This window comes from Lygodium microphyllum, chromosome 21, assembly GCF_053477565.2.
Source record: "Lygodium microphyllum isolate KBCC chromosome 21, Lygodium_microphyllum_v1.1.10, whole genome shotgun sequence".
NCBI lineage: Eukaryota > Viridiplantae > Streptophyta > Polypodiopsida > Schizaeales > Lygodiaceae > Lygodium > Lygodium microphyllum.
Genome location: NC_141155.1, coordinates 16865868 through 16889274, shown reverse-complemented (window position 1 = coordinate 16889274; position 23407 = coordinate 16865868).

Sequence of the window (23407 nt, the reverse complement as noted above, 5' to 3'; positions counted from 1 at the left end):
TGTGACAGAGTTATAACAACGATACCCTTTCTAATCTAAAGAGTACCCAATAAAAATACATTTTTCAACCTTTGGATCAAGCTTCTTTCGTAGCTCATCTGGCACATAAACATATGCAATACATCCAAATACTTTCAAGTGCGATACATCGAGCTTCTTGCCAGTAAAGCACTCTTGAGGAGTCATCCCATGAACTGCAGTTGTGAGAGTTCTGTTCATAATGTAGACAGCAGTATGGACAGCCTCAGACCAAAAATGTTTGGGCATATTCTTTTCAGCCATTAATGCCCGTGCAACTTCTGCAATATGCCTATTTTTCTTTTTGCAACACCATTTTGCTGTGGGGTATACCTGCAAGTAAATTGCCTCTTTATCCCATGAGTCCTCAAGAAGCCACTGAACTCATTAGAGAGGTACTCTCCCCCTCCATCTGATCTCAAGCACTTCACTTTAAAGCATGTTTCTGTTACAACAGTTGCCTTAAAAGATTTGAAGTGCGCAAACACATCACTCTTTTCCTTCACGAAGTATACCCATAGCTTCCTTGAACAATCATCAATAAATGTGACAAAGTATTTGCTACCACCAAGCGACACATTCTGTGTAGGCCCCCGAACATCTGTATGTACTACATCAAGTATATTTCTGCTCACTTCTCTATCATGCGAGAAGGGTTGTCTTGCCTGCTTACCAAACTGGCATGCTTCACAGACTTTATGCAATTCTGCAACTCTAAAAGAAGGCAACCCTGTAATCAATCCTCTGGACTGCATTAATTTCAGCCTTTGCATTTGCATGTCCAATACGTTTATGCCACATTTCAATATCTGCAACTACTCCTTTTCCTTTAGCATACATAGCAGCATCCATTGCAGAAATTCCAGCATCCAAAGTAAACATTTGGCCAACTCTACTTTTGCGACCAACCTGCACTTATCATTAAAGTTTTCTACAAAACAACCTTTTGCATTGAATTGAACCTACAATCCATGCTCTACCATTTGGCCAACAGACACTAGATTCTTTGTAATTGATGGCACATGTAATACATCTGTCAGACTCTTTGTCTGACCATCATACAAGGACAAGGGAACCTTTCCAATGTGTGAAATTGGGTGGCATGAATCATCACCCGTCTGCACATAACTTAGGTTTTTTAAGTCCTGCATCTCTCCAAACCATTCAATATGACTGGTCATATGATTAGGTGTACCTGAATCGACATACCATACATCATCATGTGTCCCCTTTCCTGTAACTGCATTCACCATATGCTACATAACAAATAGATGCTCATTTTTTTCTTCATTTTGTCGTGAATATGATGCATAGTTTCCTTGTTGCAGTTTAGCACTACGCGAATATCATCCTTCTTAGCATAAAAATTGGCTGCAATATGTCTTGTTTTTCTACAATAATGGCAAACAATAGCAGAATTTCCAGAGCCTCTGTTCTGCCATCCACCTCTTCCTCTAGAGCTCCCCCTGCCTCCTCTGCCTCCAGAAACTTGCATTTCACCAAACTGTTGATTGAACCTATTTTGCTGGTTATCGCCAGCACGTCCCATACCACAGCCTCTCGAAGAGGATCTACCACGTCCCCTTCCTAAACTCGAGTAAAATTCTTGGACTAGTTCACCATTTCTTTCAGATGGATCACCCTGCATATTGATCTCTTCAGTAATCATGAGAGAGATCATCTCATTGAAATCTGGAAATGGCTTCTGTACATATACTGAGACGTAACAAATGATTTCCATGCCTTCTCATTGTTAAGGTCGCTTAGAGTGGATGAAACCAAATCATCATCATTCGGTATATATCAATTGCTGCTAAAGAATTTGCAATGCTTCTCACCTTCAACACATACTCATTGACAGACATTTTTCCTTTCTTCAAGGCATTCAACTCTTGCTTGAGTTGAATCTTTCATGCCTTTGTATTTACTGAAAACATGATCTCAAAAATTGTCCAAGCTGCATGTGAAGTTTCTGCATTCCTGATATGTCCCAACATAGTATTATCAATGACTACAGATAGCCAGTACATCACCTTTTTGCCTTTCGCATTCCCCTCTTTCCATGCTTTTAACTCATCTGCAGTGAGCTCTGGTCATTTTCTTCACCTGAGACAAACTCATAAAGGCCCTTTCCAATGAGGAAGTTCGTCACACAGAACTTCCATGAAGGGTAGTTGTTCTTGTCGAGCTTCTCAATAATGGGATTTCCACTGCTCTCTACCATTATCACAAACAAGGATGCAACACAACAAGCTAGTTTTCTGCAATCTTTCACAACACATGCACAGCAATACACCAAGCAACCTTTTTCACTGATTGCTTGATAGTACATGTAATCTGCAACCTGTTTGCAAATAAACCTTATGTTTGCTTCTTGCAAACACCTCAAAAATTATAGATTCGCAATCTGTAACATGTGCACCCACTTTTGGTCAATATATCCGAAATCACTGTGTACCTTGAAACTGTTATCCGTGACCTTTTGGCTCTAAAAGAGGGCCTGAAACGGCCTCAGACGCCCAAAATACAGTGATCTTCTTGCACACCAAATCTCACAACAATCTGAGATTTTTGCTCAATCTTGCTTCTGGTGCCTCCATAGGCACTATCCAAGAGAGAGAGAGTGGAAGAATGGGAAAACTTCTTACCCATTGCTTGCTTGCTCGAACCTTTCTTCTTCTCCTTCACTTCAGCCTTCGAAGGGGGGATGTCTTGAGTTGCTGCACCAACAAACACACACTGTATACACAAGAGGAAGCTCACTCAAGAATGCAAGAAGAGAGATGGAAGCCAAAACATTTTCTTGCTGGTTTTTTCTTCTTCTTCTTCTATACACTATACAATGTGCATAGAGTATAGATAAGATACAACATAAAGGAAAGTGGCCTTCTAAGTCAAACAGTGCATAACCGACTACACTAAACGACTGGCGCTACATCTTTGCCAGCTGTAGGTAGGTGTAACAAACTAAATATATGATAAGCCAGTGGCCATGTGAGTATCATAATGACCACTAACGTGCTAAGTGTAGATGTGTAGACTCATCTAGCCAGGCAGTCCATCATCAATATCCGCATGTGTTGAGCTTGCCATCTCAACATCTAGATCTCTGTATAAAAACATTGACAAATAGGATAAAGAAAAAGGTCATGCTAGGCTACCCCCAAGCTAGATGTGAGACCCTACTCCAAGGGGGTCATGGTTATTTCTTTGAGAGGCTTAGACCGTCTCCGAATATCTATTTACAGGGATAGTCCTCGGGTAGTAGAAAATGTGGGTGCTAGGGGGGGTTCTGGCCATAAGTTCTGCATTACTTCTAGAATATAGCGAGCCCCTTCGTGACCTAAGATGGGATCATAGAACCCTAAATACTGGTTACAAGGGTGGAATCTTGGTGGGAAAAATACCCTTGTGGAATTTTGTATATCTTCCGTAGGGTCAAAAACATGGAAATTATAATAAAATTCCAATATAATAAAGAAATTTATTTTATTCAAGGATTGTTTGAATTGTATGTGTGTCCATGAGATAAATTACGTGAAGGAACTTGTGATTTAACAGACTAATTAAGGAAGCTGGTTGTATATGTTCCAATAAGTGTGTTGTAGGTAATTAAAAGATAAAGATGATTCCACCATTAAAGGAAAGCGGGTGGGCGTAACCCCTGATCCGTCCAATAGTAGGGTTATCTCGGTTAGCTGGGAGATTTTCTAAATCAGTGATAGAAAAAGGTGATAGTAAATTGACCACCTAATCATTAGGTAGAACCAATTTGCATTGTTTTAGGGGGCTAGAATGGGATGTTGCCTTATGGATAGGAGGGTTGACGTACCTCACTCCCCTTCGTCTCCCATTCTCTTTGAACCAAGTGCAATGGCAAGTCTGTTTCAGTTTGAGTAATCCTATAGAAGTGGGAACTTGAAATTACTAACACTAGCTAGCTGTTAGGAGACACTTTGATTTTAGAAACCCAAAAATTCAGGTCGAGATCCTAGTGGGTTTGGGTGGAACTCTTCCATTGTGATGTAGACTCAAGAGGTTCTAAGTGACAAACCCATGCCATATTCCAAGGGAGCGCTAGGCGGCGTCATTTGGAAAACCTATTGATGGACTATATAAATGTGTGCCTTGGAATGTGGAGTCCCAAGACGAACACCAAGGAAAAGGGAATTCTCTTGTAAGAAAATCTATCTTGTAACATCAATAAGATTTTATTTCATTCTTTTGATCATCAAAACAAAGAAAACAGCAATTCTTCACGCAACATCATAGTAGATATCTCCCACGGATTTGATAGAATCAACCATGATCTTCAACATCTTTATAAAATTCTTCAATATAATAAAGAACATAGAAGAATACACCATCTTTTGAATGGAAATCAATCACATATTATTCATCTTCAATGTCTTCATAGTTCTCTCTCTCAATCTCTCATATACAATTACACTGTTTTGATAGAATTGACTATCTCTGGCTCTATACATATATATATATATATATAGTACATCATCTCCTCACTACAATACTCTCATAATAACTCTCAATAATCCTTCTTAGGTCGTGGATGCACCTCCAAAGAGGTATGTCTGATATGAAGAGTCACTAGAGCCACTATAGTGTCTTTTCACAGCTCACTACTACCAGTATCACTTAGTCTTCTCTTCAGTCTTCAGCGGCTGCTTCGTCCATTTGTTTTAGCTCTTTTAAACTTAGTCATACTTTCCAAAAGTTAGAAAACTTTTCCAAAGTCACACATACATTCTACAGAACACTTACAGAAGGTCTACAGAACAGTTACAGTACAGTACTAGAGCAGCTACAGTACAATTACAGTACAGAGACAGAGCAGAGACAGAGGCTCTACAGAAGGTTTACAAAGGGTTACCAGAACCTCATAACTCATACTCAAACCATTCCATACTATCAAAAACTGTTCAATAGGCTTTCAAAAGATCTCAATCTTCATCAATCATCAATCCATGCTTCATACCGAAGAAAATCAGAACATAACAGAAGCTATACATATGGTATACAGAACCAATCAGAACCTCATAGAGCTTCATATCTCCACTGAGAATCATCATGAACTTCTAAAACATAATCAATATCATCCAAAACACTCTCAAACACTTCCATTAACAACTATTCATCACTCTTAATCCATCAAAAATCAATCATTCAATCCTCAAAAACAACAAAAATTCAGTCTTTTTCCACTCTCAACATATCCCCACACTTAGAAAGGAAGCGTCCTCGCGACCTAATGAAAAGAAGAATATAAGTTCATTAAAGAGCTAAATGTTGTCTTTTGTAGGATCCTCAATAATCTTTTCAAACCACGACCCCAACTTATCACCTGTATCTGATAGAAAAATACTGGTAGGGGTGTGTATACAATGGATTGAAGGCGCACGGAGTAGTCCCCCAAAAGCAATGAATCCAATCAAACAAAAACAAAGACCCACTGAAAAAAAATAAAGCACCTTAATGTTTTTGTTTTATTTGGATTTGATTTTTATTTATTTTTTATTTAAATTTTATTTATTGATGGTTTCTTTTTTCATTTTATTTTAGGTGTATTTATTTTGTGTATATCGATTGGTTTGGTTAATTTGTTTTGTTATTTTATTTTTATTTTTTTTGTTGTGTTTTTTTAAATTAATAAATCAAGATGTATGACACATGAATATGTTATAAAGTGTAAGAATGAATTTTCAGCCATCTAGCAAGTGTCCACAATGTGTTTTAATTCATCCATAATTTTCCAACTGACTTTTAGGATTTAAAATGAATTTTTATGAAGTATAGTATTAAAATTAGGATTTTTAGCTTCAAATAATATTTTTTCCTTTTTTGGAAACATTTTTAATTGAGAAATTATCGAAAAAAGAGATAGGGGATTTGTGGAATTTTTTGGAAAAATTTTGGATTTATTTATGTATTTTTACTAATTTTTAATGAATTTGACTCATTTTTCATGTAATTTTGAAGGAATTTTCAGATTTTAAATTTTCTACAATTTATTTATTTGAATTTCCACCTTAAAAATATTTTAATAATTTCAGTAATATTGGTAATTTTTTTATTTTTAAATGAAATTTTGTAATTTTTATGTGTTTTCTGTTTATTTTTATGTATTTTTATATATTTGCGGGTTGGAAAATAAAAGGCGGTACCCCGGCTGCATGTGAACAACGAAGGATGACTGCGTGTGAATAGCGGACTACAATACTTTAGCGCACGGGCAAGTCGAAAGTGTAAGAGAGGGGGATTTAATAACGTGGAAATACTAGCTACACTGGCTGGTATATAAGGTGAGAGAGACTTAATTTTTCATTATTTGATAAATATACAAGTCTTCTTTCTCCTTCACCTTGCTCTCCAAGCTTCCATGTCTTCCTTCCCTCTCTTCTAGTCTTTCTTTCTCTATTTCTAGTCTTTCTCTCTCCTCGTAACTATATTTCTCTCTCTTCTGCTCTTCTTCTTCTTCTTCCCTGCAGTCTTCTCTCTCCTCTTTCTCTCTCCCAGTTCCTCCAAGTTCCTCTCTTTGACAATTGGCATCAGAGCCTAGATTCTTAGTCCTAGTTAGTCTCTCATTTTACCCAGTTACAATTTTCTAGTCACATGAAATTTTGAGTCACAGGTACACAGTACAAGGAGCAGTAGCGGAGTTTCAAAAGATTTCTGGACCACAAAGAATGCAGGCAGGAGCATTAATGGCGGTTTGGACCAAGTTTGGAGGGAGGAAGACCGACTTTGGCAGCTCGTGGGTAATTTTTGGCCCATTTTGAAGGTAAACTCTTAGTAACAGTGGTCACAGGAATTAGAAGAAAGTCTAGCTGGGGTTACTTTTCAGGGAGGGTTTTCTCTCTCCTCCTTCCTCAAGCTTCTTGCAAGCACCCATGGAGGAAACCATGCCCAAATCTTGCTCTCCCCCTTCTTCCATGAAGCATCAGCCCTTCCCCTTCCATTTCTGAAGCTCAAGAGCCACAAATCAAGTAGGGCTGAGCAGTGGTGGTCATCTCCAACCCTCCAGGAGCAGCCCCGTAATTTGCGGCGCAAAAAGCAGGCTGCTTCCTAGCCTGTTGGACAGCACCCCAGCCCTCCTCTCCTCCCTGGATTCACTCCCAGCTCTTGGTAAGTCCCTTGGTCAAGATTGAAGGCTTCCTTCTTAGCTTCTTGGACTCCTCTTCCACTTCAAGAAACCCTGATCTTGTACAGTTCATGGCAACCATGGAAGCTTGGCATCAAGCTCAAAAATCTTGAAGATTTTGATCTTTTCTTGGTCCTAGGAGTCCCTCTTCAAGCCTAGCTCAAGATTTCAGCCATCAAGAAGCACATGAAGAAGATTAGAAGCAAGATTTGAAGACATGCACTTGTGGGCAGCCATGGCTATGGAAGTAGAGCTTCAATTTCAGTAAGAGCTCTTCATGGGAAGGTCCTGAGCCATCCTACCCCCAAGCTACAGCCACATTGGAGCTCATTCTCAAGATTTGAAGGCTTCTTGGAAGCAAGAAGGCATTATGGAGTGCTCATTTGGAAGGAATCACCCCCTTGATCAGTCTATGCAAGCAATACCCTTTTCCCATGGAAGAATCCTTCTTCCTCAAGCTTGACTTCATCCTTTCTTGACGGAGCATAACCATTTTGGAGCTATGGAGCATGCGGGATCAAATTGGAGCTCTCATGAAGGACTGAAGTGGCATTAGTGGTTGCCTTCTTCTTCAAACGACTCAAGGTAACCGATTCTTGGCTCGCATTCTCTCCCATTAAGCCTCTTGTTGAATCCTATCCACTTGTTTGAGAGAATGTATGAGTCCAAGTAGGTAATAGGAGTCCCATACATTGTATGCATGCTGAATATTAATCTCAGTCATTCCCATTTGATCTTATGGCATTGGAATGGATTTTACTCATGCTGAAGCTTCATTGAGATTATATTTTTGCTTACCCATAACCCGTTTGGCTTCTTGTGAATTGGCTAAGCCGAGAATTGATTAAGAAATCCATTGTATAAGGGTGAGTAGGCAATGAGTCACTGCCGATAAGCTCTCTATCCCTATTCCCCATTCCAATTCCATGCACTTCATGAAAAGCCCAAAATTTCGATTCCTAAAACGCATCTCATGTTGGGTGTTTAATTAATAAATGTCTGCCATGTATATTCTGGGTGAGGAATGTTGAGATATCGAGCTCCACTCGTGATATACCAAGGTGACCGTTGTGCATTTATGTCACCGACTTGTTAGCTGCAGATGCGGTTAGTACACCACCCATGAATAATAGCTAGATGACAGGTATCCTTATCTACTCTAGTTCGTGGCTCAGTTAGTATGCCACCTTAGTTAGTTGAGTTTGGTTTTGAGACCCATATATAGGGTTCTTCTATTTCTTTGTACTAGAGTTCTTTTGGCTTATACAAACTAAGAAGAGGAAAACTGTTTTCAGCCTCCACCTTTGTGTGTATTCCCCCATTGTGCAAGCAAGAAAGCTACAAGTGAGACTCCTTCCTTCTCTCCCACAATCTTGACATGGTATCAGAGCCTTGTTCGTGGTAAGGAGCTCAAGAAAGTAAACCAAGTTCGCGGTGTTCTGGTAAGAGGACCAATGTTGCTTTCATTTTTCTGTTTTGGGAGCAAGTCTCTGCAGGTAGCACAGCTGGGAAGTGCAAGAGTGCATTGTCTCAAATTGAGACGCTCTTCATGGTGTAGCAAGAGGGCAGTATATGCAGCGGGAAAGGGCTTTAGCCCTTGGTTGCCCTGTTTTTTTAATTTAATGCCATTTCGGTGCGTGTTTTGGAGGCAGAAATTTTCTGCACGCACTCAAGAAAAGGCCCTGTTTTTTGCTGTGCGACCACTGTTCTACAGGTCGGTGAAAAGTTACTATAGAAATTGCATCGTATGCCTGTGCGCAAAGACATTGGGAGTTACAGAATCATCATTGTTGCCTGTTGATGCAAAATCGTCACTAGGAAGTGACTGTGGTCAAATACCACTTTCGTCAGTTTTGCAGATTTGCCCTTGTGAGGCTGAAGCTGTGTTCTTTGCAGTGACAAAATTTTTTGCAATGTTCTGTAATGGCATCTGATTCTCTTTCACAGATTGTCACTGAAAAGCTTGACAAGAACAACTTCCAAGCATGGAGGTTCAGAATGACGAATTTCCTTATGGGAAAAGGATATTGGGAATTCGTTGCAGGAAATGAAGAAGAACCAGTTCTTCCTGATGTTCCCAATCAACAGCAAATGCATGCATTTAAAGCATGGCATGAGAGAGCCAGAAAAGTTATGTACTGGCTGTCTATTAGCATTTCAGACTCTATGATTGTGCATATTCAGGATGCAAGTATGCCAAGGAGGCATGGGATACTCTATCAAAAATGTATAGCACAAATACGCAAGCCAGGAAAAATGCAGCTCAAGTGAGAGCGAAATTTAGGTGCCAAGAAGTGCTTAAAAATAGCTAAAAATTACGAATATCAAGGGAAAAATATTCACCGTCAAAGGCGGCGGCTCAATCTAGGACGATTTTAAGCATCAAGCAGTCGACAGGTGCCCAAGTGACACGTCCGGATTTTTAGTATTTTCTCTGTCAGTCAAGACAGGATCCGGGAGCTGCATGCCTGTCCGGGATGCCGAGACGGACGCCCAAAAATTTACAGCACGTCAATCGGAGCTCGTATGAGGAAGTTGGCCCAAAACCGGCCGGGGTGCCCAAAAAGGGGCCAAAGTTGAAATCTCAAAGGGTGTGGCTAATGGGGGGTGCCCTTTGGCTCCCCAACCCCCTAATTTTTTTCATCGTGCCCAAGGTAGTGCCGTGAGCAGATCCGCGCGGAAAAAACGCCCCCCTCCCCCCTCAAATCGAGATGCAGGCTGTAGAACAAGCCATGGATTCAATCATAGCAGGCAACAAGATTCAATCTTCGCTCCGCATCGCTCCAATTCACGCAAGGAATGGCAGCCTGTAGAAGGAGAGAGAAAATCAGTCTTTCTCTCTCCTCCCTCTCTCTTCTCTAAGAGGGAGTTCATGTGGGAAGAAGAAGGAAGAAGAAAGAGTGATGGAGGCTTGTCCGACATGGATCGGATTGCTCCATGGGCTGGAAATGGTGATTTGTGATCGTCATGAGTATGAACTACTACTGATTTTCAGATTTGCAGCCATGGACATGAAACCCGAAACACGCAAATAAGCAGTAATTCAATTTTTTCAAAGGAAATTTGAGATTTTATGGCTTTTGATTGATAAAATGTTGTTCATGTGGACTAAAAATTGTTTATATTGCTATTTTCCATGAGTACTTGCTGATCATAATCAGAAAATCAGAAAAATATGCATCTTGTGGCTCAAAATAATACACTAAAACACGTAAAATATGGAAAATCAAGGGAAAATGATGTTTTTTGGGCATAAAAATGGGAAAATGAATAGGAACACCAACTAAATTTTCATTTTGCTGCAAGAAGGAACTAAGGGCCATAGCCCATAACCTATTTTGAATTTTCAGTAATAAAGTAATGCAAAAAATAAGGGAAAATACAAGGAAAATAGAGGAAAATCACTAAAAATAGGGGAAAAATGCATTTTGGGTGCGGAAAATTAATGAAAATTGAGAACAATGTTTGTGAATGTTTGTGGGGACTGAAGCATGAGGATTTGTCTCAGTTCAACCCCACTTTCTTGTTCTAGTGTGTTTTTCCTGCTTGTTACACATAAAATGATGGCAAAATGCCTCATAAATCTATGCAACGATGCAATATTTAAACGGGGAAGGGTAGGGAAGTTGAAATATGTCTAAATGCCGTGTGAGATGATGGAAAAGTTACTGATTGCTATGCATAGCATTTAGGACGGAAAATAATTATAAAATAAGAGCTTAGTAGCACGAGGATCACCTCGGTGCTAGGCCCATGCAACGAAGCACGAACGGTAGTTGGAAATCATTAAAATAATGTTTTTACACTTGTGCACGATACTGTTTTGCTAAATGTTTGAGCACTTGGCATCCACAATATGCATAAATCATGGAAATATTTAAAAGTATCAGAAATCCTGGATGCATTGCAATTGTTTTATTAGGACATGACCTACGTTGAGAGACAGTGAGGTACCCATGCTGTAGGTAGATGCGGGTCCCAAAGGGGAAAGCAAGTGAGGAGAAAATGGTACACTTCTGGACACGCTTATTTGGTACCTTCAACGACTTATGTGCGATGTGTATATTTGTTGAGCGACGCATCGAGGGGCCAATCTCCAAGGTGTAGGAGAGTCGCAGAGGGTTGACGGCATTCAGCCGTAGGAGAAACCCCATGTGTATGTGATTCGAGCATTTGGGCTATGTGAGAGGGACTCCCTCTGAGGAGTAGTGGGTGAGAGAAAAGTGGACTATAGACAACGTAATACAAACGCAATGTTTAGGAGGGCAGAGATTTTGATAAACGCTCCTGGCCGCAAGGCCGAGGGGTTGTCTTGTGCGTAGTGACGAGGCCCGGCTAGTGCATGAGCCAGTGCCGGCCCGGTTTTAGGTCCATCAGTGGTGCATCTGCCGGGAGCCGCTTAAAAGTGGCGGTCCTCGAATCCTGGTTGTCTAGGGACCAACTAGCAGTTTATGCCAAAGGATACTGAGATTGATCCGTTATTTATTGATAAGCATCGTCTAGCAGAAATCCAGAAGCAAGAGAGAGACAAAAGAGCTAGGTGACATGCTGAAATTTTTAGGAGATATTCCCCTAAGCGTAGCGATGCTGAACCCTTACGAGGGAGTGGATCTAGCGGTCTTGGGGCCACACGCAGTAAGTTAGGAGAAGGTGGAAGCTCTAGTGCTCCCCTTTCTTCCATAAGCTAGTCTATATCAAGTGCGGGAGGTGTAACCCCCCATCCCCTATTCCTAGTGCAAATCCAATCCTCGTCATGGCACAGCCTATTGCAATTCCGGCAAGAACGACAGATTTGCCGGCTCTAGGTTACCCGCTACCCATTTTTAATGGCCTAGTTGAGGAAGATGCGGAACTCCACATTAGGGAGTTTCAAAAGCTAATGTTTAACTGTCGCATTCAAGAAGAAGGACATTTAATGATGTTCTTCAACATGACTCTCAAAGGAAGACCCGCTATATGGTATCATGGTTTAGAAGCCGGAACCATATTGAATATTGATTCATTTTATGGAGCTTTTCGAAGGGATTTTGCCCCTGAAAGGGGTGGGCAATATTGGTTGCGTGTACTCAACGTGACCCGCCAAGAACCACACGAGGATATTCGTGCTTATGTGAAGAAAATAAAAGAGGTTTTCCGTAAGTTGGACACCTCTATTCCTATCCCCGCAGCTGCCCAATTGCAATATTTCCTACATGGTTTGGACTTTAATATCCAATTGCAGTTGAGTAGTGTCCCCTTGAGGGATATAGATACTACCATTACACGAGCACAAGAGGTGGAATCCCGACTACAAGCAACCTATGCTTCTCGAGGCAATTCGAATATGGGTTTAGTATTGGGAAACAATATGGCAATAGTGGCCAAGGGATAGCGATGGCTAACCCTAATGGGAGAGGGAACATGATACAGAATGTGTCTTTATTACCAGCTCCCCCTAGCATATCGATGCCTACGAGCAGTCAAATGGCTCCAAATGGTGGAGGCCAGGCAGTTAATTCTAATACCATGCCTATGGTTCAACAACCAGTTCTTAATCAAATTGTTAGGCCGATGGAATGACAGGGTAATGATCAAGGCTACGAGTCGAGCGCTTCCAATGTTCTTGGCGAGGTCAAGGACATGATGAAGCATTATACCGACATGATTACGAAGCAATATCGGCAAATAGCCGTTGATGTCAACTTCCTTAAAAAACAACAAAATTTGATAGGAAGTAGATACCCAGATGAGGGTGCACCTTCGAGGTTTAGTTGCAAATGGTGTGGTGGGCAGCACTATCCAAGAAATTGCCCAAATGTTAAGTGCGACATTTGTGGAAAATCCAGCCATTTAGCAGCTACTTGCTGGAGTAAGATCAGTTCCCTCCAGCGAGGTAGTCGGCAACCAGGGCCTGTTAATCATCGTGCCCAAGGAAATGATTCCCAGCGAGAAGATGGGCCTAAACAAATACTTCAACGACCAAAGACTACAGTGGAGGAGCTACCTAGTGGTAGTGGGGTTAGTTTGATTGAGGCTGTACGCGTTAATGATGCTAAAACCTCTAATTTGCGAGCTGTCCTTACAAGAGGTCAAAAGGGTAGAGAGGCCGACAAGGATAAGCCTGTCGACGGAAACCCTAAACAAGGCGACAAAGGAACGCAAGTTTTGAATCCTGCCATGGAAGGGGGACCTTTGAATTAAAAAAGAGGCAATAAAGCCGGTTCAGCGACCTAAAGAGCGGATGGTTTGGCGTGAAAAGCGAGCTCTATCAAACTATCATGAATTCGATTTGGCGAGCTCTCTTTGCGAAGTCAAGCCGGATGTGAATCTTTTACAGCTTATTAAGCTTTCCCCAGGAGTACGCAAGGAATTTAGAAAGATCCTACGTACCGGGTATATCGTAGAACCTTTGGGTATTGCGCGAGTTGGTGATGACTGGTTCGAGCATGCGGAGAAGCATTGCCCAAGGGTTGTAGCCTATGTCGATGGGATATTAGTAGATTATGCCATTGTCGACACGGGATCATCTGTTAACATTATGAGTTCTGAACTGATGGAAAGGTTGGGTCTTGCGATCTAGAAAGATACCTCCACAATTCTCAGAATGGCAGATGATAGTTTGAGACAGCCGGAAGGCTGTATTGCTAAGGTACATGTCATTGTTGCAAATGTAGAATGCCTGTTGGACTTTAGGGTGATTCGTTTTGCAGGCCGTCCAAGTTACCAAGTATTACTCGGACGCCCTTGGATCTTGCAAGTGGACTGCCAAGTGGATATACCTGCCGATCGACTAATATTCGGCAGAGGTGCCCAGCGTGTGGTGGTTGATGCTTATCCTGAGTCCCGCAGAGTGAGAGAGCTCCTCTATCTTCTACAGAATTGGAGACATTAGGAGATTTATCTGCCAGTGAGACATCATCAAGTGATGAGTCCAAAGAGGGATCCACCACGGAAGACATCTATCAGATCACTTTGAACGAGCTGATAGAGGGCCAAGATCATATAAGAGATGCAGATGTTATCGAGCTAGACCTTGGTATGCCTGATGATTCACGGCCAATCAAATTAGGTCCTATGCTCAGCACAGCAGAAAGGGAGGACTATGTGGCCTTGATCTAAGAATTCCGTGATATCTTTGCCTGGAGTTATGATGTGTTGAGGGGTATTCCTCCTAGTCTTGCTGTTCATACAATTCTGTTGAAAGAGGGCAGTCGTCCTGTATGACAGAAAGTAAGGCGTATGCCTTTCGAATTGAGGGACGGGCTATTTGAAGAGTTAAAGAAGCTTTGAAAAGCGGGTTTGATTTTTCCTGTGCAACACACGGAATGGTGTTCGCCGGTTGTGATAAGAAAGAAGAAGAATAATCAAATCCGATTATGTGTAGACTTTAGGGAGCTGAATAAGCAGACAGTTAAGGACTACTACCCGTTGCCATTTATTGACCAGATTTTGGATCAATTAGCGGGTAGGGAGATATATTCGTTCATGGATTGCTTTGCAGGATACAATCAAATGGCAATTGCAGAAGAGGACAAGTTGAAAATAACTTTTATCACTATATTTGGTACTTTTGCGTACCATGTGATGGCCTTTGGTTTATGCAATGCGCCTGGTTCGTGGCAACAAACAGCAGATAAGACATTCGGTGACATATCCCCTGAAGAGTTGAAGGTGTTTATTGATGACTTAGGGGCTGCCACCGTGAGAGGAAGGCAGTTGATCATTTTAAGAAAATGCTTCGAGCGCTGTAGACAATTTTGCATCGCCCTAAACCCACGGAAGTGTGTTTTTGGAGTACCTTATGGGCTATTGCTGGGTCATGTGGTCAGTTCGGTAGGAATTGCGACAGACCCCGAGAAGGTTAAAGTTATAGTTGCCATGGGTCCACCACGCACTCCGAAAGAAGTTCATAGCTTTCTGTCTTCGGTTGGTTACTACCGTAGATTCATCAACGCCTTAGCAGAAAGAACGTTGCCACTTACAAATTTATTGTCCTTTAGCTGTTCGTTTGTATGGGGTGACCCTTGTAAGATAGCATTTGAGGATGTGAAACAAGAGCTAGCAAGAGCACCCGTTTTAAAAGCACCTAAAAGAGGTGAGGTGTTCTATATATTTTCGGCAGCCACCATGTATAGTATCAGCTGCTGTTTAGCCCAAATTTGGGAAGAGAAGTGGTACCACCCGATTGCTTTTGCTAGCCGGAAGCTGGGGGTATCCGAAATCAACTATACCTACATGGAGAAGTTGTGTCTAGCGATGGTCTTTGGGACCAAGAAATTCAGGCATTATATTCTCTATGAGAAAGTCGTGCTTTATACGAAGGCGGAGGGACTTCGATTATTGATGAATAAGCTACAGCCGCCTGATCGTCTAGCAAAGTGGTTGATCACTTTGCAGGAATTTGATTATGAAATCAGGAGTAAGCCACCAAGGTTGCAAGGCATCGTGGAATGTCTAGTAGACTTTGGGGAGCCGAAAGAATCTGTGGCTGAAGGTAGTGACATGGAGTTGTTATTTAAAATAGATACGGCATCTATTCCCTCCTGGTACGCTGCAATAACGCATTATTTATCAACAGGAGAGGCAGGATCCGAATTATCTAAAGCTGAGAGAAGGAAAATTAAGCAGCAAGCGTTAAAGTTTGCTTTGATCGCAGGTACATTATATCGGCAAGGGGTTGATGACATCTATCGCCGATGTGTGATGCCTGACGAGGTGCCATTCATTTTGGAAGAGTGCCATGATTCTGCTTGCGGTGGCCATTTTGCTGGACGGCTTACAGCACAAAAGGCTCTAAGAGCAGGTTATTGGTGGCCGGCCATCTTCCAGGATGCGTTTGCGTATGTTAAGAGATGCGATATTTGTCAACAACATGATAGTCGAGAGAATAGGAAACGACCGCTCAACCCTATTATGGCGATACTTCCATTTGAGAAGTGGGGAATAGACTTTGTGGGTCCTATTACTCTGTCGTCGACTACGCAAAAGAGGTATATCATTGTAGCAACTGACTACTTCACAAAGTGGTCAGAAGCACGTGCAACAAGGAAAGATGATGCTAAAGAAACTGCTAGTTTCCTTTTAGAGCAGATTATATGCTGTTTTGGTCCACCGAAAGAATTAGTATCGGACCGCGAAACCCATTTCCTGAATAAGGTGATCAAAGGTTTGACAGAGATGTGGCAAATCAAGCATAACAAGACAACCCCATATAATCCGCAAGCCAATGGGCAAGTTGAGAGCACCAACAAGCAGCTTGTTGGCATCCTGTCCAAAGTTGTATCGGAAGAGAAACGGGATTGGGATAAAAAGTTATACATGGCAGTGTGGGCCTACAATACGACTTTCAAACGAGCCACTGGCCATACCCCGTTCAAGTTAGTATATGGGGAGGAGTGTGTCTTGCCTTTAGAGATTGAGCTGCCGACTATTCGGTTTGCAATCAATCATTCTTTGAGCGATGAAGACGCACTTTTTGAGCACTTGACGACACTGACACATTTAGATGAGCTTAAGCTGCAGAGCTTATTGCACCAAGAAGTGGCGAAGCACCGAATGAAGCAGCTACACAACCTCAAAGCCAAGAAATACACCTTCAAGAAAGGACAGCTTGTTCTGTATTATGATGCACGACGTGAATTATTTCCAGGCAAGCTAGAGCCCAAATGGGACTAGCCCTATAGGATCGTTAGAATAGGAAAGAATAAATCCACAGTCTTGTTAGCTGACCTTGAGGGGATAGAATTTAAAAATAAGGTTAATCTTAACAATATTAAACCTTATTATTTCTGATTGCACTAATGCTATGACTGCCTTGCAAGTCTAGGCGAGATCGATTAAACATCTGCAAGGAAATCGTGATAGAGGTTGATGGGTCGTCTGATCCCTTATTTAGAACACCCATATTTAGAACAAAGGTATCATCAGGGAAAGCTCATTTGGTGGAGCAAAGGATACAAGGTGATTGAGCAAGAAGGCGGGACATTTATTTGGGAGATCAAGGTCTTCTGCCATCACTGCCTACAAATTTTGACGAGCATCCATGTTAAATTCAATGATGATGGAGGGATGGATCCTACCATCCACCCGTTGAATATGCTGAATTTCGATTACCATAATTAAGAGTAGAGTTCCGAATGGCGGGATATGTAAACCCTTTATGGACGTACACCTTGTACTTTGATGGGGCGTCCAGGGGTGCATGCAAACAAGTGTAGGAGTTGTCATCCGAGACCCCCAACGACACATTGTCATGAAGTTAGCCACTTATCTCGGGGTGAATTTCACCAATAATATGGCAGAATACAAAGCCCTGATTATGGGTTTGAATATTGCAAAGAAGGGTGGTATCTGCCAGTTATTGTTGAAAGGGGACTCTCAATTGGTTTTAAATCAACTCAATGGGACGTACATGGTACGAAACCCCATCCTTTACATGTACCATCATACTGCCATAGCCCTGCTATACGAATTTGATAGAGTGTCTTTTCAGCTGATTCCACAGAATTGGAATCAGTTTGTCGATTCATTGGCTAATTTCGCATATGAAGAAGACCTCTTCTTTAATTGTGGCCCTTGTCCCGATATATCCATTGATGGTGAGATAGGACCTAGTCGTTTGTGGGGTATGCTTTCTGAACATGCCCTCTTTGGCAGACGATGGTTGATCTGGGTGATGCAAAGGGTAAGTGAGACTCATCTCCCTTTATTATCTTGGACCCATAGACTGATTCGACGACATGTGATGCGAACACCTCTTGCGATATACGTAGGAGGGATGGGTCATAATTTAATGCACCTAGTTTAGGGCTACGAGCCTCTGTCCCCCTGGGAATGGTATGCTTCGATGTCTATCATGGTTGTTTCCAGGTGGATGTTATGCGTAGTATTGTTTGACTTCATTAGGCTAAGAGGGCCGATTCAGTTTGGTCGCAAAATCAAGTTTCATTTTATTAGGCCAAGAGGGCCATTTCCCTGTCTAGTGCGGGTGCGTTTAATCGGGTTTTTGTTTTACGTGTTGTGCTGGACAGGTTTCGTGTTCGTGGAATTTGGTGGAGCCTGGAGGAGCCTTTGCTGCGATGGAAGCTTCTTGTGGCCAATCCAGGTGATACCTCTCCTTTACAAGTACCTTTCTTTCTTGTTATATGTGTATTTGTACTTGTCGAGGGGATACATTTTTGTTGGGGACCGGCAACCAAGGCATGAAGTCCCCGGTTTAGGCTATGTATGTTTGAGGGAGGTCGGAGTAGTCATTGCCTCCTGTAAAGACATTGTCAGGCATCGAAAGACCTGTTTTGGAAGGAAGTCCTAGTGGTCCTGTTTTGCTAAGCCTACTAGACAACCGTTCTAGGAGTTCTTGTTAGTTGTGAGGCAGTTAGAGAAGCCTGCCAGAAGATAATAATGATGATGCCAAGAAACCCTGGACATCCTAAAAGATGAATATAAATACGACGGTGTGTAAAAAGGGGTTCTAACCCCTATCCCAAGAAAAGAAAAGAAATGGAAAAGTATAGGCAGTTGCTCATTGCCTTGCGAAGGCCTGGTAGGTTCCTAGGGACGAGTCAGACCTGGGGCCGATACCTTGTCTTCCTAGGGGTGGCTTCTTGCTGGAAAAAAAAAAACCAAAACAAGGAAGGTTGGAGCAAAAATAAAAGTGAGCGTTAGAAAAGGATTAAGTGTCTCCTTGCGAGGACTTGGTAGGTTCTTGGGTGCCGAGATAGGTCCTGAGGCCGATGCCATGTTCTCCTTGGGTCACTACGCTCAGCTCCCTTCTTTTTACATGCCCAAGTATGTTCATCCAATACAAACCCTAAAAGAAGACATGTACTGAAAGAAAATACTCCTTGATCCGGCTATAGGAGTCCTCGCCTTGTCGGAGCTCCTAGTTGTGTTGTCTTTAGTTGGTAAGTAGTTCAGACTAACACTTCAGGCAACCTCTTTGGTAGGTTTTTTATTTTGGCTGTGTTGGAGCAGTTGGTTAGCGACTCACTTTGGATCTTCTCTTAGATGATGCTAGGCCTACTCCTTGTGGATGTCATGCCTTGGTTTTGTCCAGGGGTAGGGGAAAAATTGTGCTGAGTTTTATTATATATTTGTTTTGTATCAGTTTGATGCTTCTTTGGTTGTTTATGTGCAGATATGTTCGTGGATTCGACGGCCTGAGTCACCCTATTCCATGGTCGCCAATGAGAGCGGAATTTAGGTGCCGAGAAGTGCTTAAAAATAGCTAAAAATTACGAATATCAAGGGAAAAATATTCACCGTCAAAGGCGGCAGCTCGATCTGGGACAATTTTAATTGTCAAGCAGTCGACGGGTGCCCAAGTGACACATCCGGATTTTTTGTATTTTTTCTATCAGTCAAGACAGGGTGCGGAAGCTGCAGGCCTGTCCGGGATGCCGAGACGGACGCCCAAAAATTTACAGCACGTCAATCGGAGCTCGTATGAGGAAGTTGGCCCAAAACCGGCCGGGGTGCCCAAAAAGGGGCCAAAGTTGAAATCTCAAAGGGTGTGGCTAGTGGGGGGTGCCCTTTGGCTCCCCACCCCCCTAATTTTTTTCATCGTGCCCAAGATAGTGCCATGAGCAGACCCGCGCGAAAAAAACGCCCCCCCCCCCTCAAATCGAGATGCAAGCTGTAGAACAAGCCATGGATTCAATCATAGCAGGCAACAAGATTCAATCTTCGCTCCGCATCGCTCCAATTCACGCGATGAATGGCAGCCTGTAGAGGGAGAGAGAAAATCAGTCTTTCTCTCTCCTCCCTCTCTCTCCTCTAAGAGGGAGTTCATGTGGGAAGAAGAAGGAAGAAGAAAGAGTGATGGAGGCTTGTCCGCCATGGATCGGATTGCTCCATGGGCTGGAAATGGTGATTTGTGATCGTCATGAGTATGAAGTGCTGCTGATTTTCAGATTTGCAGCCATGGACATGAAACCCGAAACACGCAAATAAGCGGTAATTCAATTTTTTCAAAGGAAATTTGAGATTTTATGGCTTTTGATTGATAAAATGTTGTTCATGTGGGCTAAAAATTGTTTATATTGCTGTTTTCCATGAGTACTTGCTAATCATAATCAGAAAATCAGAAAAATATGCATCTTGTGGCTCAAAATAATACACTAAAACACGTAAAATATGGAAAATCAAGGGAAAATGATGTTTTTTGGGCATAAAAATGGGAAAATGAATAGGAACACCAACTAAATTTTCATTTTGCTGCAAGAAGGAACTAAGGGCCACAACCCATAACCTATTTTGAATTTTCAGTAATAAAGTAATGCAGAAAATAAGGGAAAATACAAGGAAAATAGAGGAAAATCACTAAAAATAGGGGAAAAATGCATTTTGGGTGCGGAAAATTAATGAAAATTGAGAACAATGTTTGTGAATGTTTGTGGGGACTGAAGCATGAGGATTTGCCTCAGTTCAATCCCACTTTCTTGTTCTAGTGTGTTTTTCCTGCTTGTTACACATAAAATGATGGCAAAATGCCTCATAAATCTATGCAACGATGCAATATTTAAACGGGGAAGGGTAGGAAAGTTGAAATATGTCTAAATGCCGTGTGAGATGATGGAAAAGTTGCTGATTGCTATGCATAGCATTTAGGACGGAAAATAATTATAAAATAAGAGCTTAGTAGCACGAGGATCACCTCGGTGCTAGGCCCATGCAATGAAGCACGAACGGTAGTTGAAAATCATTAAAAGAATGTTTTTACACTTGTGCACGATACTGTTTTGCTAAATGTTTGAGCACTTGGCATCCACAATATGCATAAATCATGGAAATATTTAAAAGTATCAGAAATCCTGGATGCATTGCAATTGTTTTATTAGGACATGACCTACGTTGAGAGGCAATGAGGTACCCATGCTGTAGGTAGATGCGGGTCCCAAAGGGGAAAGCAAGTGAGAAGAAAATGGTACACTCCTGGACAAGCTTATTTGGTACCTTGAGCGACTTATGTGCGATGTATATTTGTTGAGCGACGCATCGAGGGGCCAATCCCCAAGGTGTAGGAGAGCCGCAGAGGGTTGACGGCATTCAGTCGTAGGAGGAACCCCATGTGTATGTGATTCGAGCCTTTGGGCTATGTGAGAGGGACTCCCTCTGAGGAGTAGTGGGTGAGAGAAAAGTGGACTACAAACAACGTAATACAAACGCAATGTTTAGGAGGGCAGAGATTTTGATAGATGCTCCTGGCCGCGAGGCCGAGGGGTTGTCTTGTGCGTAGTGATGAGGCCCGGCTAGTGCATGAGCCAGTGCAGGCCCGGTTTTAGGTCCATCATCAAGCAAGAGTTGCACAATGTGCAAAGAGAAAGTATGAGCATCAATGACTACCACATGAAGGTGAAGAAGATTGCAGATACACTTGCTTCCATTGGGTCGCCAGTGGAAGATGATGATTTAGTTTCTGTGACCTTGAATGGTCTAGGAAAGGATTATGCACAGTTCCGAACATCCATTTCCGTCCGTGAAAGATTTCTTGATTTTGAGGAGTTGATTGCTCTTCTAATTTCTGAGGAGCAGAGAAATGGTGGTGCATCTTCTTCAGGAGGAACTTCAAAAGAAGTTGTCTTCTACTCAAATGCTAGAAGAGGTAGAGGCACAGGTAAAGGAGGCCGATCTGGAGGCCATGGTAGAAATCAGAATATGCAGCAAACTCAAGAAAACCAGTCCTATGGAGGAGGATGTGGTAACTCTAGAGGCAGGGGGAGCCAAAGGGGTCGTGGTGGATGGCAAAGAGGCCAAAATGCAAACATCAATGTTGAATGCTACTACTGTGGTAAAATGGGTCATATGGCTAAAGACTGCTATAAAAAGCAGAATGACATCATGAATGGAAAATTGCAACAAGGGAATTATGCATCTTCTAGTAGACAAGGTGATGACAGAAATGAGCATTTGTTTATGGTGCAGCATATGACCAATTCTGTGACAAGTGCAGAAAAAAGCAACGATGTGTGGTATGTTGACTCAGGTGCATCAAACCACATGACAGGTCATGCAGAATGGATGCAAGATGCAAGGAAAATGGAAAAACCAAGATTTGTGGAGACTGGTGATGATACTGCACATCCTATTATGCAGATTGGAAAATTTCCTTTGTCTATGCAGGATGGGAAAAAGAAATACCTGTCGGATGTATTTCATGTCCCGAATATCACCAAGAACCTAGTTTCTGTTGGTCAAATGGTTGAGCAGGGCTTGCAGGTCAGATTTAATTCTCGTGGATGCTTTGTTGAGGATATGAAAAATAAAGGTCGCTTGATAGCAAAAGGAAAGAAGAAGGGCAGAATGTTTACGTTGGATGCAGACATGCCTGAATTGAGTGCAACAATGTTTGCACATGGGACCGATGTAGTTGCAGATATTGATATCTGGCATAAACGCATTGGTCATGTTAATGTACAACGACTTAAATCAATGCAAGCCCAAAATATTGTTGCAGGATTGCCTAAATTCAAGGTTGCAGAAATGCATAAGGTATGTGAAGCCTGTCAATTTGGAAAACAGGCAAGGAAACCATTTCCTAGACATGTTCAAGAGAGTAAGAAGCCATTGGAATTAATCCACTCTGATGTGTGTGTCAAGATTGTGGAAGAGAAGGAAGGAGTCTCGCTTGAAGCTTTCTTGATTGCACAATGGGGGAAGACACACAAGGGTGGAGGCTGAAAACAGTTTTCCTCTTCTTAGTTGTGTAAGCCAAAAGAACTCTAGTACAAAGAAATAGAAGAACCCTATATATGGGTCTCAAACCAAACTCAACTAACTAAGGTGGCATACTAACTGAGCCACGAACTAGAGTAGATAAGGATAGCTATCATGTAGCTATTATTCATGGGCGGTGTACCAACCGCGTCTGCAACTGACAAGTCGGTGACATAAATATACAACGGTCACCCTGGCGTATCACGAGTGGAGCTCGATATCTCAACACTCCCCCTCGAGCTCAATCCCAATTCCTGCACACCAAGCAGGTCTCTGAACTTGCGCAGCTTCTCTGCGCCCAATGCCTTCGTGAATATATCAGCTACCTGATCCTCTGTGCTGACATAAACTAGATCAATAAGACCTAGTAAAACCCTCTCTCGCACATAGTGATAATGCACCTCAATGTGCTTTGTTCTAGCATGATAGACTGGGTTATTTGCCAAGTGTATACTACTCATGTTGTCACAATAAATGACAACTGGCCCATCTGTAGACTGATGCATATCATAAAGTAGCTTATGCAACCAAGCTACCTCA